The sequence below is a fragment of the Thalassophryne amazonica genome, chromosome 3 (genome assembly GCF_902500255.1).
Source record: "Thalassophryne amazonica chromosome 3, fThaAma1.1, whole genome shotgun sequence".
Lineage (NCBI taxonomy): Eukaryota > Metazoa > Chordata > Actinopteri > Batrachoidiformes > Batrachoididae > Thalassophryne > Thalassophryne amazonica.
The window spans coordinates 45,993,774-46,006,038 of record NC_047105.1 but is presented as its reverse complement, the minus strand read 5'-3'; positions in this window follow the sequence as shown (position 1 = coordinate 46,006,038).

The following is a 12,265-nucleotide window of genomic DNA, read 5'->3' as shown; positions in this document are numbered from 1 at the left end:
CTTTGCAATTTTATGCCCCTTTGTGGTGAACCGTTGATACAGCTTTGTGCTCAAGTAGCCCGACATTTTGAAAATACAAGCTCCAGACTCAAAAGATGGAGTTTGTTATGAGCTAATTCACCACATGGTTTTGATGACAACAATTCCTCCATTGTGTCGTCTCTCATGGTGTCTGTAGTCTGATTCCCGTTAGACAAATAATGCATGCATTTAAAATTCTTTGAATCTGTTCAAGAACCTATCTCAAAAAATTTGATGTGAAATGTCACGACTCCAGGAGAGTTTATATCTTTGTGTTAATGGTTGCAGAAGCTTGTGTTAAAGTTGTTTCCTCTGCAAGCTTTTCAAGTTACTGAGGCTTCATATTACTACTTATCATACAAACAAGAAAAACCTCAAGATATTCAGCAGCTAGGTGTCACATTTCTTAACACAGGACCCCGACACTCATCACTTTAGAAATTTTGTAACTGGTTCAGTAAAATATAAATTAATAAGGAGATATTTTGAATTCCTGTTATTTAAGGAAAGGGGTAGATGTATAGTTTGTTTAAGTGAACTGAGCCAGCTGGAGAGCAATGATCCACATGGAAATGGAAGTCTTCCAAAAATGCATACAACAATGAGGAGAAGCGAAAGAGGAAGGAGAGAGAACAAGATCCTGATTGGGAAAAATTTCCTGCAGAACCCACATGCAGCGTCTGCCTGAGACAGTACGCGTCAAGACTGGGCCTGTTTCAGTCATCTCCAGGTCCCCATCCCCATCCAGGAATCAACCTAAGAGACCATCTTCCTCAGACCGAGGAATTACAATAAAAACAGGCAAATGAAAATATTAACAAAAAGAAGATAATAATAAACATAATATTTAAGGATTATTAACTGAGCACAAAGTCTGTACGGGAAAATATCAGACCGAGGTGTTGACAGTAGAAAAACACTTAACAAATGTAATGTGGTCAAATTTTCTGCTACCTATCAAGACTCTGGCAGCAGTATTTGAACCAGTTGGACAGCCCTAATGCTGGGCTGTGGAAACTACAAATAGAACATGCAATAGTCCAATCTAGCAGAGATAAATGCATGAATCAGGTCTCTGCATCAACTATAGACATGATGGGAACGAATCTTCGCTATGTTTCGCAGGTGGAAGAAAGCAAGATCCTCGTATATCTCTAATGTGTATGTCAAAGGACAATGTAGGATCAAAATTACCCCATGGTTCCTCACTTTGTCAGTGTATGTATAAACATAAGCCTATAGTCTAGTGTTAGCTGGTCAAATTGATACTGATGTCTCGCTGGACCAAGAACCATCATTTCAGTCTTGTCTGAGTTAAAAGTAACAAATTGCTAGACATTCAGCTTTTCACTGATGCAAGGCAGATTACCAGCAGTTATCTGCATGTATAACTGAGTATCATCAACATACCAATGAAAGGTAATCCAAAATGCCGCATATGTGCCCAAGGGTGCTGTTAAAGGGAGAAAAGCAAGAGGCCTAAACGGACACCTGGTGGAACCCCATATTTCATGTCACTAAGGTTAGAGGTAGTGTTGTACTAGACACGGTGAGAATGACACTGCAGTGGCTCAAAGAGATTATTCTCAGCAAGGTGGTCCACCTTTCAATCTGTGTGTTTTTTTCTAATGCTGGTTCGATATTTATGGAGTATGTTCATGTCCGACTTGGTTTTTCTAATCGTGTTTTTAGCTTTCTGGTTTGTAACTAAGTTTTCACTCTGTTCTTGACTGTTAGGAGCTTTGTTTTCATGTTGTTGGTCTTCATTTTGCACAGCCACTTTGAGCTCATTTGCTGTTAATTCATCCATTTTCTTTGTTCGCTTTTTTATTTTGCATCATGAAAATCATAAACAAAGTTTTCGATTTTGAATTCTAATACGCAATCTGGACCTATTATCATGGTAACAGTCTGATGTGGGAAAATACCAAACCAGAAATCAACCAATTACAGAGCATGTACCGTTGTAGCCATATAATAAAAACTGTTATTTTGCAGTCCACAATTTGTTATAGATGAAGTTATCTGCCCTGAGTACATCTTCTTGCAATGAAGCTGCCCCTCCACAGCATGTCTTTTTCCTGGTTCTCTCCCTCAGCCCCAACCAGTCCCAGCAGAAGACTGCCCCTCCCTGAGCCTGGTTCTGCTGGAGGTTTCTTCCTGTTAAAAGGGAGTTTTTCCTTCCCACTGTAGCCAAGTGCTTGCTCACAGGGGGTCCTTTTGACCGTTGGGGTTTTACATAATTATTGTATGGCCTTGCCTTACAATATAAAGCGCCTTGGGGCAACTGTTTGTTGTGATTTGGCGCTATATAAAAAAATAATTGAATTGAATTGAATTATTATTATTATTAGTAGTAGTAGTCGGAAGTAGTAGTAGCAGTAGTAGTAGTAGTAGTAGTACTAACAGCAAAAGTAAAACTTCAGCTGAGATCCTAGTTTGTTTGTTTTGTTTTTTGAGTAAGTGTTAGCTTTAGTTATTTTAGATTCACCTGTATAATCACCTGGTTTTAGATCTCTGTAACATATTTACTTCAGTTGACTGTGTCAAAATCCATGTAAGATGTAAGTGTCAAAATCCAACCCCTCGTCCACATCACGACACCAGAGAAACTGATCAAGTAGGGAATTGTCTGTTGGGGTAAAATATGGTGGGGACCTTGTGTGCCCCATGGCCACTATAATGAAGGCCCAATGGGTCCCTGAATACAACAGGGCTCTGGTGAAACAAGAAGTCTTCAAAGTGGATCAGGTGAAGGAGGTGATGGCTTGTCACCCAACCACCGTGAAGGCAGATGAAGGCTGCAGCAGGTCCTCAGTCCTCCATTGTCTGGGATTTCCCAGCCATTGGATCAGGATAAGTATTTGTCAAGGACCCTGTGTTTGTAGGCGTGTAACAACATTCTGACATTAAACACCCCACGCACAGACGTCTTGATCAAGATACAGTCTTCCTTGACATTGAGACATGACTTCAGCTACTTATAAGTTACCTTTCCTAAAATCTTTATATTCTAAAGCTGGTGGTGCAGTTAGCTATGTTCAATTAACTGTATATTTAGTTAGATATGCCCAGTTAGCATATCAGTTAGTTAGATTTATTATCAGTTTCTCCCTAGTTCTGTTAATTCAGTTTATATTTGTTTTTTGGTCAGTGTACTTTGCAGGTATTTAGATTTGGTTTTCAGTTAGGCTTATATTGTATGAGCATTTACCGTCGTATTACGTTTATGTACTTTTATATTCAGTTAGCTTTATACAAAGTTAGTTTGAAATTCAGTTACTATTCTAGTAATTTTTATGTGAACCCTTGCCTCACCACTACCACTGGAAGGTCTTTGTGTCAAACGAGCGGTTAGGGATACTCAGATGAGCAGTATTATGTACATTTTAACCCCTTCTAAGCCTGTATATCCCATCAAAGGGAAATTTCACTTTTTATTCATGAAATACTGACAAGCCAAAATGAGGCGGGTGGTAATGATGTTTAAGGTGCAGCGCCATCCAGAGATGGGAATTGTATTTGTGCTGGAAACCCTCCTGTCCTGTGCACCAACAGCATTTCCTGTATATTCATTTTGTGAATTGTTTCTGTGAATTGTTCTGTAATTTATGTCCATAGCATGGCCCAAGCAGGGGGTCACCCCTTTGGGTCTGGTCTGCTTGAGGTTTCTTCCTCAGAGGGAGTTTTTCCTTACCACTGTTGCTCTGGGGGTTAGTAAGGTTAAACCTTACTTGTGTGAAGCGCCTTGAGGCAACTCTGTTGTGATTTGGCGCTATATAAATGAAAATATATTGAAAATTAAAAGTGAAAAATTGTGGTAAGGGGTTAAAGGAGGGTTAGCTATGCTCATTTTTGCCATGTGTACCATTTCACTGTGCATGATCCAGCGTGCCGATCCCTCAGTGGTTATTACCCCAACAGCTGAAGAAAACCAAGGGAATGCCCATGTTGGAACGCTCTGCCCCTCCATGTCTGAACAACCCCCACAGAGGAGTGTTTTAAGTCTTGTCTGAAGACCCACTTTTATTCTCTGGTTTTTAACACTGCGTGAGTTGTGTGGTCCTCTGTTTTATTGGTTTTTATTTTTGGTAGATTTTATTGGTTTTATCTTTTGTATGGTGTATGTATTTATTTATTTATTTATCTTGCACATTTTAGTTATTTTTGTTGTTAATTTTCTTATTTTTAATTTATTTCTTGACTATTGGGGTTTTATCTATCGTGATTCTACTGTAAGTGCAGCACTTTGGAACGTTTTTGTTGTTAAATGTGCTATATAAATAAAGTGGATTGGATTGGATGTTTCACGTGGCAGCAGCAGATAGATGGTTAGGTGAACATCAACCCGTTGGCTGCGTCCACTCTGTGAAGTGAGGACAAACAATATACTAGACCTGTAACCATCTCTGGCTTTCTGTGATTTTTTTTTATGGTACCAAAGGATCTTTGAAGAACTTTAGAATAAATTTGGCCCATGGCTATGACGTCCTGCATAAGGTGTAACTACATAATTAAATGGTTAAACATATAGAGGAGTTAAAGGAGACAGCAGACCTCATTGGCATGTTGGAACACGGCTTAGAATCAGAACGAAAAACAAGACACGGATAATCACAGTTTTGATTGAAAGACATTAAAATGTTGTTTTGAGGCAGTAGAAAGATACACATCAAATCTTACTTTTTTGTCTGAAGGCAGACTGAAATACAGGTCAATTTCCCCCGCAACAGCTAGTTTTACCCCACTTGTTAACGGGGGGGGGGTGGACATGCCAAATGGATCTTACAAAGGCAAAATAAAATTGCTTTTTGGATTGCTCAACCCTCAACTTCAGAGTTTGTCCTCAATATGCTTTTAAGTTATGATCTGCACAAGGTGGCTGAGATGTACTAACTCACCCACTCATCTACATGTTGCTGTCCAAGCTCTACGCCATTACCAGTGCAGGAAAAAGACATAGGCACATCAAATCTGCCTAAAGTAAGAGTAAAGTAAATCCTTTGTGGGCCATTGGACCAGTGCTTAGGGCCCCTTCACACATAGTGCGAAGTTTGGACAAAGTGCACACTTAGTACGCATGATGCAGGAATCGTGTGCAAACTGTGTAATGTTGTCCCTGCCTCCAACACCTTGTACACCTGTTCCTACAACTATTTGCGCACACAAGCACCTGAAAATTCCAGGTGACATGCACAAACATCTAACAGCGCTCGCAGGGCACTAAGAAAATGTGTGGCCAGTCGCACTCTTGGCACGGTAACAGACTGCAGACAATTACCTTTGTACTTACAGAGAATTTGTCTAAGTCCCACACGAGTGTGGCTTTGGTCTGTGCGCTGAACTGACAGGAGGTGTGTCCTCCCACTGAAGCGGCTGTGGAAATCTGTGGATCTGGGCATTCCAGCTGGACACCACGTACTGTGTTTGGATTGACACGGACAAACAACTGCCCACTGTGACACGCGTGTGTGTTTGCTGTTATCAAGTGGATATAAATAAAAACAAATATCACTGTGGTGACGTGCTGCAGCCATCGATTGCGTGCACGGCGCGCACATGGACAGGCTGCTCCCAGGTTGAAACAGACCAACAGATCAGAACACGCAGCAGGTGATCTCACTGTCACATCACCCACGTGAGCTCTGTTCCACATGACACTGTGTCCTGTGGCACGTCATCCACAAGACAAGGCCGGTTGGAGCCGCACCAGCAGATGTGGACATGAATGAGACGAGGTGAACTGCTTCTATTCATGTCATTCATGACTGTATGTCCGTGACCATGGGGTCATCACCAGAGGAACAGACGAATCATACACTCACAAAAATATAAACGCAACACTTTTGGTTTTGCTCCCATTTTGTATGAGATGAACTCAAAGATCTAAAACTTTTTCCACATACACAATATCACCATTTCCCTCAAATATTGTTCACAAACCAGTCTAAATCTGTGATAGTGAGACAGTTCTCCTTTGCTGAGATAATCCATCCCACCTCACAGGTGTGCCATATCAAGATGCTGATTAGACCCCCATGATTAGTGCACAGGTGTGCCTTAGACTGCCCACAATAAAGGCCACTCTGAAAGGTGCAGTTTGTTTTATTGGGGGGGGATACCAGTCAGTATCTGGTGTGACCACCATTTGCCTCATGCAGTGCAACACATCTCCTTTGCATAGAGTTGATCAGGTGTCAATTGTGGCCTGTGGAATGTTGGTCCACTCCTCTTCAATGGCTGTGCGAAGTTGCTGGATATTGGCAGGAACTGGTACACGCTGTCGTATACGCCGGTCCAGAGCATCCCAAACATGCTCAATGGGTGACTTGTCCGGTGAGTATGCCAGCCATGCAAGAACTGGGACATTGTCAGCTTCCAAGAATTGTGTACAGATCTTTGCAACATGGGGCCATGCATTATCATTCTGCAATACAGTTCTTGGATGTATGGCACAACAATGGGCCTCAGCATCTCGTCACGGTATCTCTGTGCATTAAAATGCCATCAATAAAATGCACCTGTGTTCTTCATCCATAACAGACACCTGCCCATACCATAACCCCCACCGCCACCATGGGCCACTCGATCCACAACATTGACATCAGAAACCGCTCACCCACACGATGCCACACACGCTGTCTGCCATCTGCCCTGGACAGTGTGAACCGGGATTCATCCATGAAAAGAACACCTCTCCAACGTGCCAAACACCAGCGAATGTGAGCATTTGCCCACTCAAGTTGGTTACGACGACGAACTGGAGTCAGGTCGAGACCCCGATGAGGACGACGAGCATGCAGATGAGCTCCCTGAGACGGTTTCTGACAGTTTGTGCAGAAATTCTTTGGTTATGCAAACCGATTGTTTCAGCAGCTGTCCGAGTGGCTGGTCTCAGACAATCTTGGAGGTGAAGATGCTGGATGTGGAGGTCCTGGGCTGGTTGTGGTTACACGTGGTCTGCGGTTGTGAGGCTGGTTGGATGTACTGCCAAATTCTCTGAAACGCCTCTGGAGACAGCTTATGGTAGAGAAATGAACATTCAATACACCAGCAACAGCTCTGGTTGACATTCCTGCTGTCAGCATGCCAATTGCACGCTCCCTCAAATCTTGCAACATCTGTGGCATTGTGCTGTGTGATAAAACTGCACCTTTCAGAGTGGCCCTTTATGTGGGCAGTCTAAGGCACACCTGTGCACTAATCATGGTGTCTAATCAGCATCTTGATATGGCACACCTGTGAGGTGGGATGGATTATCTCAGCAAAGGAGAAGTGCTCACTATCACAGATTTAGACTGGTTTGTGAACAATATTTGAGGGAAATGGTGATATTGTGTATGTGGAAAAACTTTTAGATCTTTGAGTTCATCTCATACAAAATGGGAGCAAAACCAAAGTGTTGTGTTTGTTGTGTGGGCCGCTGAAGAGGAGGTACTGCTGGCCCACCACCACCAGAGGGCACCCTGCCTGGAGTGCGGGCTCCAGGCACCAGAGGGCGCTGCCACCTCACAGAGCAGCCGGGTGACAGCTGTCCACCTACGACAGCTGTTACCAATCATCTGATCCGCAGCGGTATATCAGCAAGACGTCATCTCCACTTCTTTGCCGAGATATTGCTCTACTGAGGAGGTAACGTATCTAGCCAATCGTGTTGTCTTTTGACCATAAATACTTTTTTTGCCTTCACGCAGATAGTGAGTAGAACAGCAGGAGACTGTATTGGACTCTCTTGGATAAGTACTCACACTCCTGCACTAACAGTGTTTTCCTGACGAGAGGTGGAGGTGGTTTTTCCACCATACGTGTTGCTGGGTGCAGGCGCACCCACATCTGACTGTTTCTGTTCCTCGCCAGCAGTACCAGATCCGACAAGCGGAGGCAGTGGCCACCTGGGAGTTCGGGACTTGGCGGCTCCAGTATTCCCGGGGTTCGGTGGCGGAGGAAATCGTGTGGTTCCGGTTCTGCTTTGGACAGATGTCTTCTATCTTCGAGCCTGCCCACATGACACCTTTGTGATTCGACTTTATTGTCTATTATTGTAATCGGTTGTGTTTGTTGTGCTTATTTCACAACATGAAAGTGCTATTGACTTCCTCCATTGTCCGTTCATTTGCGCCCCCTGTTGTGGGTCCGTGTTCCTACACTTTCACAACAGCGTTTATATTTTTGTTGAGTGTATTTGTATTGCTCATTTGATAAATGCAGTGTTTTTATATGGTGTGGTGACTTTAAATTATTTTGTAATACTTCATGTCCTTCCTGATATGACGCAGATTCCCACAGCTTTCAAAGAAACAGCTCTGTAGCTCAGTGGTAAAGTCTCTGACTAGAAATCAGAGCTTTTGAAAGGTACAAGTTCACTTCTATTGGGTGCTGTGTTTTTCTCTTTTTTTAAAAAAATTATTCCACATAAGTGGCACGATGTGGTTCCACAGGTACTGGCTGGTTCGATATTTTTTTATTTATACCACATAAGCATCAACATGTGCTGCACCTGCACTGTTCCTGCTCAAAGGACACCGGGGCATGCACAAACTCCAATCCTGTCATCACGGCAAGTCATGATTCAGGTGCACGAAATATACATTAATTCTATTGGTTCGTGATATTGTGACAAAAAGTGCCTCATTTCATCACGGCAGCACGAATTTATTCTCATTCATTCCATGATGGCTGCACGAATTAAAGTGAAACAGGGGGGGTCGGGGTGGTTATGGTTAGGGTGGTGGGAAGGAGTACGATTAGGTTATGGTTAAGGTTAGGGTTGGGGGTTGGAGTAGAGCTAGGAATAGTGAGTTAAAAAAGCCCCATCACGAAAATTTGACTCATTTCAGGCCGGGAGCACGAAAAAAAAGCGTGAGACTGCGCTGGCAAACTCTCACACCAGGTTCGTGCATGCCTGCTCATCTGTGCAATGTTTCGTGAGCAATGTTTTGAGTGCTAATTTCGAACTGTTTCGCCATTTCCGTCCAAACGCCGTCCAAACTTTGCAACTATGTGTGAAGGGGCCATCAACTCTAGTTTTCTAAAAGAGGAATGGGATGAGACTCGACATCTCTCTCTGCATGGGACACTAGTCCATCACAGGTTACTCTTCAATCGAGGCTGGAATGCATTTTTATTTGGGTAGAATAGGAGATGATGCAAATGAATCATCTTGTCCAAGAATACAGACAGGTGGCTCAAGTGGGCACAACTGGAATCCTGGTTAATAAGTTGGTGTTCAACAACTATCCCCGTGAGCCTCCTGCACTGCTTATCTGCCTAAACCATTTGCACAATACTGCACATGTCAGACCAATGTCAGAGAGAATATAATATAGGATCTGAGTTTGGATTAAGATTTTTGAGCCCTCCAATAGCAAAGTGTAGCTGATAGGGGGGTAACATAAATATCTGTCATAATTTATTAAGATGCTGGGGATGGGTCCTGTCCAAAGTTTGCATTCGTGCGGACCAATATCATTGCCAGGTCCAGTCAGTATTTTTTCTTCCCTTAGGTCCTCGGTCAAAATAACAATGCGATCCTGCACAAATTAATTTACCTACAGTGGTTTGCAAAAGTATTCAGCCCCTTGGTATTTTCACGCATTTTAAGTTGTTTATGGCATTCAAATACAAAAAGTAAATCAGGCTTCTCAATATAAAAATTTCTAAAATTATCTTCCTTAGACTCAAACTGAAAACAAATCACAGCCACAGAAGCCTACAACTTCTTCTGGGTTGTGTAGGGGTCTTGGTGGCTTTCCTCACTCTTCTCCTTCTGGCACAGTCCTTAGTTTTTGAGAACTGTCTACTCTACACAGATTACCATAGAGTGCCATACTGTTTGCATTTCTTCATAACTGATGTAAATAAGTCAAGACATATTCAGTGACTTGGAGATGTTCATGTTCCATCCACTAACTTGTCTGAAGAAAACTGGCAATAAAACTGATTATTTACAGGTATTATACCAAAAGGGGCCCATTACTTATGCAACCCATCATCTTGCCTTTATATTTATAATTATTTATGTCAGTTGTAGAGATTTACTTTCAGTTTGTGTTTAAGGAAGATAATTTTAGAATTTTTATATTGAAAAGCCTGATTTACTTTTTGTATCTGAAATGTCATAAACAAATTATAATGTGTGAAATACCAAGGGGTTGACTACTTTTGCAAACCACTGCACTATTGCAGGTGGAATGTTAATGTGGTGAATCAAACTCAAATGGAACAGGCCATGCATCCTGTAAAGACAAGAGATCCCTGACCTGAGGCTGGCAGCAGGAGGACACGGCATGATCAAGAACAGCCTCCTAATTTGTCTGGTTTTCACACAGTCAGCTGAGGTAGAGTGGAGAGACATCAGCACGCACCGCAATGCTGGACAAGGTGTGCGTGTAAATCCACTAAATACAGGATGAAGACATACACACAAAGTGGTAAATCCAATAGTCTGGCAAGACATCACAAGGAAATCTTAAGACAGCTCAGAATCAGTGGTAGTGTACAGATGCTGGTCAGGGGTTAAAACTGAAGAGAGGGGTGGTATAGCAGAAACATCTGAAGAACCGAGTTGGAGACTGACAGGTTAGAAAAGTTCATTTGTCCAATAAATGTCTGATTGTTTGGTGAATAAAACTGATAACTGGAGTATTTCCAATGCAGATGGTCAAAGTATTTGCAATATTTTACAGTATAATTAGATCATCAGCTGAAGCAAGGGACCACAGTGAGATATTTGGTCTCTCCAACAAATTATCTAATTAAAATATCTGCTTTTATGCACTGTCTGTGAGATGTAGGTGAATTTTTGCATTTGTTTTGGTTTCCCAGAATGTTTTCCCCTTTACCCCGCTTCGCCCTGGCGTCTCTGAGAGCTTGTCAGGGCTCATTTAGCCGGGGTGTGTCCTTTCACAGTTTACTTTTCAAAGACAAATTGGAGCTATATTCTTGGCTGTACCACTCTGAACAATCCAGAACTGGTTTAATTTTTCTACATTCTTTCTCTGGGATTATGAGCAACAAAATATTTACTTTGAATTGGTGTAGATTTTTTCTTTAAACTCCTGCTTGAATTCAGAGTTTTGCTGACTTTGGAGATAAATATGTTCTTTTATATTATACAAAATTGATTGTTAATTAACATGTGAAGATGATCAGACATCACTGAAAGTACTACTGCTAATAATAAACTGTTAAGAGATTGTCCACTATACATGCATCGCCCATTTTATTAGGTACACATTGCTAGTACCGGGTTGGACTCCCTTTTGCCTTCAGGACCACCTTAGTTCTTTGCAGCATAGATCCAACAAGGTGTTGGAAACCTTCCTCAGAGATGTTGGCTCATACTGACATGATAGCATCAAGCAGTCACCCATTCAACCAGTCTGCCCGTTGTCCTCTGACCTCTCACATCAACCATCAACCTTTACCCACACAACTGCCACTCACTGGACATCTTCTCTTTTTGGGACCATTCTCTGTAAACCCTTGAGATGGTTGTGTGTGAAAATCCCAGTAGATTAACAGTTTCTGAAATGCTCAGACCAGCCCGTCTGGTACCAACAACCAAGCCACATTCAAAGTTACTTAAATCCACTTCCTTCCCCAGTCTGTTTGAACTTCAGCAAGTCACCTTAACTGCTAATAGATGCCTAAATGCATTGGGTTGCTGCCATGTGATTGGCTGATTAGCTATTTGTGTTAACAAGCAATTGAACAGTGTACCATAATAATGACATAAAAAAAATAATATTAAATAATAACAACAAAGCCTAGCATGCATCCACAGAAGAGAAATAAAGACAACAGGAAGAACTGTGAGCAGGGCACTCGCCCACTTGTAGAATAGCTTCCCGCAGTACTAAATACGTAATGTCCAGTGGTCCATGTCATTGAAGAGCTCCTGGCTGCCACCATTGCACATGAATCACCAGCTCCAGGATGAAATATGTAATGTCCAACAGGAATATTTCCTAGCTGCCACCATCATCGAGGACAGGGGAGGACCTCCTCTGTCCTTGGGAATGACCATTATTCTTCCACCACTGTGCTGAAGCCCACCTTATTTCTTGAATGAGTAAGTCTTCAAAGCAGCAGCTACCCCCGGTATCACTGTCCCTTCTCCTCGGCAATGCTCATGGTCCTGACCATGGTCTCCCTCACAACATCATTGTTGGTGGATGATCTGATACTGGGTCCATATACCATATGCACTGTATCAGTAATGGATCCTGTACATACAAGCTGA